Here is a 7,204-nt window from a genome sequence, read left to right on the forward strand (position 1 = left end):
TTTGATCGCGAAAACCGCATCACATAGAGAAGGAAGTTGCAACTATAAATTTAGTGTCGTGTATAGCCATGGCTAACCCAGTCTCTGGAGATTTCAGTGAGGCGTAATGAAAACTCGGAGGTCATGTCGTACGGCGCGCACATCACTGTTGTCAATAGCGGCGAGCAGCGAGACACCTCAACGTAACAGGAATTATGTAAGAGTATTGTATAAGGTAAACAAACCAAAAAAGAAAAAGGTACGATATACTAGCATAAGTTAAACTTTAGGATTTAACAATAACTAGATTAGTATTGTGGGGGTTTTCTAGCACAAGTGTTTGGCACGCGCCTGTTGGGATGTTATTTTTCAGGTCATCAAATCACAGACCCAAGATGGAGGGACGACCGGCGAGCGAACGTAGAATAGTTGCTTGTTCTTTATAAGCTCAGTAAAACTTCGACCTGCATAATAACATAATTTATTCAAAAGACATAGAATGTAGATCGTTGGCAAATGGTAGTTAATTCTTGAGCATGTCTACTGTCGATCTATATAATTAATAGTAATATTAGTGCGGGCTCGCACATTTAGCTGTTCATCCAGTGTAGCGTCACACACCATGTACAGTAGTGAGACCGGTCTCTACACAAATATCAAGATAGATTATTTCCATGTCTAAATTTGATACGCCAAGATTTTGTTATAACGATAGCCATAGATTAATAACTATAAAAGTAAAATAAGAGTGTCTGAAATGACAGACCATCAATGTGTCATTATGTAAATTTATTATAACATAGAAGGTCATGGGAAAAAGTTAGGCATAAGATTTTTGTCAGAACTGTGCAGATGACGGGTATCATGGCAATGCAGAGGCCAGCCAGTGCAAAAACAAGAGGTCTTCGGCTACCTGCAAGAAGGCGAGCGTCCGCTCCTGCAAGCTGACAGTCACCGGGCTGTATACCTGAGGGATTAGGCGGGATCCTCGCCGGGCCACAAGCGAAAGTGAGGCTGGCCGTTGACACTGACACGTGACCCACACGCGACAGCCTGCTAGCTCTCCGGACGCGGCAGCTGTTTGGAGGGATTCCCTGCGGCAGACCACGTTGTCGTGAGTACACGAAGTAGATCACATATCGTGTCAGAACCTGCGCCTCGTGTGCCTCAGGACAGAAAGGGACGCTATATACTCACCTGTTTGGGTTTTTACAACTGACTAGCATTGGCCGATCTGCATACACAAAACAGTATCGTGCCACACTAACAAATGTATGGTCTCATTTCTAACTTCTCTTCTCTATTAGAGAGCAGTTTTAGCAATCGTCGCTCCTAGTTCGATCCTGTATGGATGACCTCACACACTTGTGGAGTCACTCCACGTGCCATCATCCCTCGTCGAACTGCAATATTGGGAAACGTAAAGTACTGTCCAGCGAGAGAAGAGACCTAGACTAGTGATGTATCCCAACAAGTAGACCTCAGGGACAATTAATCGACGTGAGGAGAGCCTATCACTGTGTCTTCCTACCATACCGCCGTGATCATATGCGTGGGTCTTGGTGCAATCTCAACAGAGTACTGCAGATATTCCAGCACACCCTATTGCCGTTGCAACAACGTAGCAACAACACCCGACGTTTAGCCCTATGTGATGTCAGTACTGTGGAATTTGTGAAGTGCTTCGAATATTTCTAACAATGTGATTTAGTGCCTCATTCTCAGCACAGTCATGAACTTTGTGCAATGTGCACGCACAACTTGATGCCCCATGAACCTTGTTTTTTTTCTTAAATTTCTTTCTCTAGTGTTGTTTTTGTAATGTATGTTATACCTTGTATGTGTTTGTGTTTTACACTGCAATTCTTATTACAAATTACTGTATTGTTCTCCACACCATGTGTTTTTTTTTTTTGTATTTTGTATTTATTGTTGTGTGTATGCAAACAGTGTGCCTGAAGTCCCCATAAACTGAAGCAGATACCACCACTGTCATTGTGAATGGACCATCAGTTCAGGGAACATTTTGTAAAGGTTATTCTTGCTGCAGGGAGACAGAATGAATCGGAGGTTGTAATTAGATTCTGAAAGCTCACAAAGAGATTGTTAACTTAAATAGCATCATGTGTGAGTGAGTTCAGGTTAGTTTAATGATTAAAATTGTTGTAACATCTTGGGCATTTAATTGCGGAGCACTCCAACTCTGATTGTAAAGAATAAATTGCTCCATATTTGGCTCACATGCCCGGGCCATATTTAGAGAGTGAATGTCTGTGTGAATCGGTGTTTGGAAGGGGCTCCTTGGGTATGGATGTGTGATGTGAGTGTTAGTGTTCCATATTAAGAAGGTGAAGTTGGCTACATCATAAATAATCCTCCCTCTATGAGCTGCATTTTTCAGTTGCAGTGATTTTCTTTACAGAGTGTGGCATGTGCAGCCAGTTTGCGAGATTGTTGTTGGGCGATTGACTCACTACCTTGCTCCTAAGTGAGCCAACCGCTCACCAGTTACAATCTAAAATGGCGTAGGGGCTGTGAGAGGTGGCATGAGCCCCCTCTCATATTTCTATCTTACGATTTTCCTCTCTAATTGCATGCAGTGAAAAGTCGCTATTCCTTCACACGCGGACTTCCCACGCAGCGTCTCTCGTCACCCGGGTGGTCCGGTGACAGGCGGGCTCTGCTGATCTGGAAAGGGTTAAGCCGACGGGTGTGAGGAAGTCGAGTGAATGCTTTGCAGACCCCGACATTGTCAAAAGACACGCCCGGAGGGGTCTGAAGTAGCGGCTGGGCTAGAGGTTCCGTTACTTCGCAGAAACTTAGCGAAAACACTTTCTGGTGGGCTACCAGCGAGGCGTGGGAATGACTTGTGTACCCAGGCAGTTGTGGCGGGAAAATTCCCGCACTTTCTGCAAAATAGTAACTGTGATTGGCTTGCTCAGGGCATAGCTCCGTGACGTAGCAAAATCAGCGCAGAAATTGGCGCCAAGAATCTCCATTGGTGGAATGGTAGTGCTCCGGCAATAGAGTGGAATTTTCCGCCAGTTTTCAAGTTGCTGATTGGAACGTTTAACCACGGCCACAGTCGTGGCCGCGGGAATGTTCGGTGTTCGGCATTGTACGGGTGCTCTAGGTAGTCGGCTCTCGTCTTTCGGTCGAGGACGTCGAAGCAACCAGCCATCGCCTCCGGTACGACAAATCGTGTTCTTGCAGTTAAGAAGACAGATTGGTAAAGTATGTCCGCAGCACCGGCAGACAGGGATTTTCCTAGGTGCTAATCAGAGCTCAGCAGAGCGCGCCTGTTCGTCTTTTTCTAACTTTGTTCTGTCTTGGGTAGCAGCAATTAATGTTGGGTTGGCTATGTGTTTTCTCTTAAGATTTGAGTTGCAAGGAATTGGCTCCACATACCACTTCGTCATAATCCTCACAATCTAGTTTAGGGACAACTTCACATTCACAGCGTTTGTTTGAGTATCCAATTTGAGCCAGTTTGATGTATTGTAAATGTTTCATGTGTTTTTGTTTATTATTTTGTGTTTAGTCTTAATAAATCATATTGTTATTTTGGACAAAACTTTCATTCTATTAATCGGTAGAGCAACCCTATCATTCCTCACTATGTTAATGAAACCTTCGTTCATTTAACTTATTTATCAAATTAAATTATTGCAGTTGCCAAACTCTCTTCTACTCCACTGGCAGGGTTGATTAGAGTCAGTTCGCGTATTTTTTTTTTTATCCTTGTGCAACAGCAAAAGTCGGAGTTAGAATAGGGGGGGCTTAGAGCATCATTTACATATGTAGATTCTATAAGAATTTAGTGTTAAATACACTGCTAGCCCCGGCACCTCGCAACCTAACTAACCTAAGGACATCACACACATCCATGCCCGAGGCAGGATTCGCGGTTCCAGACTGAAGCGCCTATAACCACTCGGCCTCAGCGGCCGGCTGGGCCGCAACCACGGCACCATGATGACAGAAAATCTGGATCAGTTTCAAGCTGCTGTTTCGTATTGCTTGTCAGTCAGAATCCGAGGAAGGAACTTTTGGTAGCAACCCTTTTCATTCCCAAACCTTCCGTTAAAATTCGCTGAACCGAGCTCCAAGATAACCCAATAATATCTGACAGCTGATCGATTGACTATCGACGGTCTCTGAGCACAAGCTCTGAAATTTTTTCAGTATTTTCGTCGATTGGAGCAGATGATGGGCGTCCAGATTGATGTTTGTCATCAATCGACATGTTATTTTTAAATCTAGCAACTCGTACACTCAGATTTCCCATTGCATCATCTCGGTAAGCTGTTTTCAACATTAAAACAGTTTCAGCAGCACTTTTACCGAGAAGAGAATAAAATCTGTTCATTTAAACTTGCCATCACAAGAAACGAAACAAGAACAAAACAGCGCTAGCAAAAACAGTCACTGCAGATGAATATAACAAGCCAGGTCGTCGATAACACAGGCGGCACTGAACTGGCAGTAAGTAATAAGAACGCAGGCTTCCGCGGCCGGTGTCACAGTGATTAAAATTTTTCTGGGTATTATGCCGCGTCATTACAAAAAACTAACAACAATAATAAACTAAAACCGACGTTTCGGCCGAATTGCAACGGCCTTCCTCAGGGCACAACTGGTTTTGCATGGGGATAGGTGCTTCTATTTATTGCAGACTATCGATGTGTGACGCCACTGTTGTAAAACTTTTAATTGGCCCTCTAATATGATTGGCTAGTCATGACGTAAGGGAAGATGGACGGAAAGAGGCTATTCGTGGATGTCAATGACGTCAACGATTGGTAGCTGTCCGCCAATCAGCGTTCGGCTTCTGGTCAGCAAGTGTTCCTCCTGATGTGCGCGGAAGTGGACTGGCAGTTGCACTGCAGCTGTTTGTGCAGATACGTCCGTGTCTCGTGTAGCTTCTGTCCCGCGACCGCTCGCGGCCCGTTGGAGTGGCTGCCGGCCATCCGCGAACACCAGGGTGAAAATTTGCCGACCAGAAGCCGAACGCTGATTGGCGGACAGCTACCAATCGTTGACGACATGGACATCCACGAATAGCCTCTTTCCTTCCATCTTCCCTTACGTCATGACCAGCCAATCATATTAGAGGGTCAATTAAAAGTTTTACAACAGTGGCGTCAGACAGCGACAGTCTGTAATAAATAGAAGCACCTATCCCTATGCAAAACCAGTTGTGCCCTGAGGAAGGCCGTTGCAATTCGGCCGAAACGTCGGTTTTAGTTTATTATTGTTGTTATTTTTTTGCAATGACGCGGCATAATACCCAGAAAAATTTTAATCACTGTGGCATTGAGCTGCGCTACACACGCTTACCGGCTGAAATGCGCACTACGCAAGCCCCGTCCACAGTAGTGTTATTTTTTTCTATGATTCGAAATTTCCACAAATGTTAGCATAGATGCTACGATAATGGTAATAGGGACGATTGAGGTATGGATTCTGGAGGAATGCCGACTGCGGCGGTGGAAGCGGTAAATGCCGGCGAGGAGGGCACGTGGACAGACTGTATAAATCTGGAGAGGCCGCGGGGCACGAGTGTAATTCGTACGCGGCTGCTGCGGGCACGCGAGGCAGCGGCGTCCCCGCGGGGAGCGGACGGCATTACACGGCTCCCGCCGCCTCGGGGTAATTGGACGCGCCGGGAGTCGCACGCGAGACGCGCCGCTGCGGCTGCGGCAGAGGCTGCGCCTGCGGCGGGAGAGCTCCCTTCGAGAGCCCGGCTCTGGGGCGGAACGCGGCGTCACCAGGTGTCCGATAACGGCGTGGAGCGTGCTGTCGGGCGTGCGTGATACACGCGTTTCCATCTAAAGGACTGCGGGAATTTATGTTACATCGCGTCGTGTAATAAATAAAAAACGTGTCTATTCTACTACGTGGCTGGGTAACGACTGCAACAGTACGGGAACAGTTTAGTACGTCGTACTCACCTCTTAAAACGAACCCTAACGCGCACCTACAGGGTGTGTCGCAATTACTAGCTAAAAGTGAGGCGGCTGAATGCATACCACAACTAATGATCCGGGCCGGCTTCGCACGGATAGCTGATGTATCTACGGCCAGGCGAGTTGACTGGCGCAGCGTATTTTGTTTGCAGGCCGCGAATAAATCTATTCAGGGAACAACGTCAAGGAACCGAATATTAATTACGCGATGTGAGCAGCTTACGACAGAAAAGTTGTCAGGCCACATGAATGTTACCTGTTCCAGATACATGGGGATAGGCAAAATAGTGCGAACACGTGCACTTAGTTGGGAATGGTTAATTAATAAGAAGTTGGACCCCCATTTGCCCGTAATACAACTGCAATTCTGCTTGGAATACTGGCATATAATGGTTGTATAGTCTCCTCTAGAATGTTATGCTACTCTTTGATCAGAACCTCTTCTAACTCCTGCAGTGGCGAGGAAGACGGAAATCTGCTCCGGAGTCTGTGTTCCAATACCGCCCAGAAGGATTCGATAAAGTCCGGGGACTGTGTTGGCCAGTGAATACGCTGCAGTTCACTTTCATGCTCCTCATACCACGGTTGTACTGTCCTGGCTGTGTGAATTGGTGCATTATCGTCCTGAAATATGGCATCATTGTTGAGGAACAACATTTGAATCACGGGGTGCACCTGATCACCTAAAATCTTCACATAATCGTTGGCTCTAACACAGCCTTTGAGAGTAATGATGCGACCAGCAGAACATCATGACATAGCTGCCCACACCATCACACTTCCACCTCCATGCTTAACCACTGCAATCAAGCAATCAAGATTGCAGGCTTCTTTTGGCGTTCTCCAGACGTAAACCCCGCACGGTATTGGAAATAACAAAATGTTGACTCTTCGGACCATATAATGAGTTTCCACTGATCAGCCGTCCAGGATTTATGACACCATGTTTTACGCTTCTTTGCGTTGGTTGTCGTCACTAATGGTTTCGGTATAGAGACTCGTCCATGAATATTCGCTTTATGGAGTTCTCGGCGGACTAGTTTTGTGTTGTTTTGACGCAATTCGTGTTACTGCACGACGATCTCTGTCATTTAGTTTTAATTTCTGCCCACTATTAAGTTTATACGATGATGTCTTTCCATGTTTTGTGTAATCTGTCATGACTGTTGGAACAGTTACTCTAGAAACATTCAATAAGTTGGCTGTGTCGGTTACTGATGCTCCGTCTAATTGGGCCCGCACAATCTGCCCTCTTC

This window comes from Schistocerca americana, chromosome 2 (genome assembly GCF_021461395.2).
Source record: "Schistocerca americana isolate TAMUIC-IGC-003095 chromosome 2, iqSchAmer2.1, whole genome shotgun sequence".
Lineage (NCBI taxonomy): Eukaryota > Metazoa > Arthropoda > Insecta > Orthoptera > Acrididae > Schistocerca > Schistocerca americana.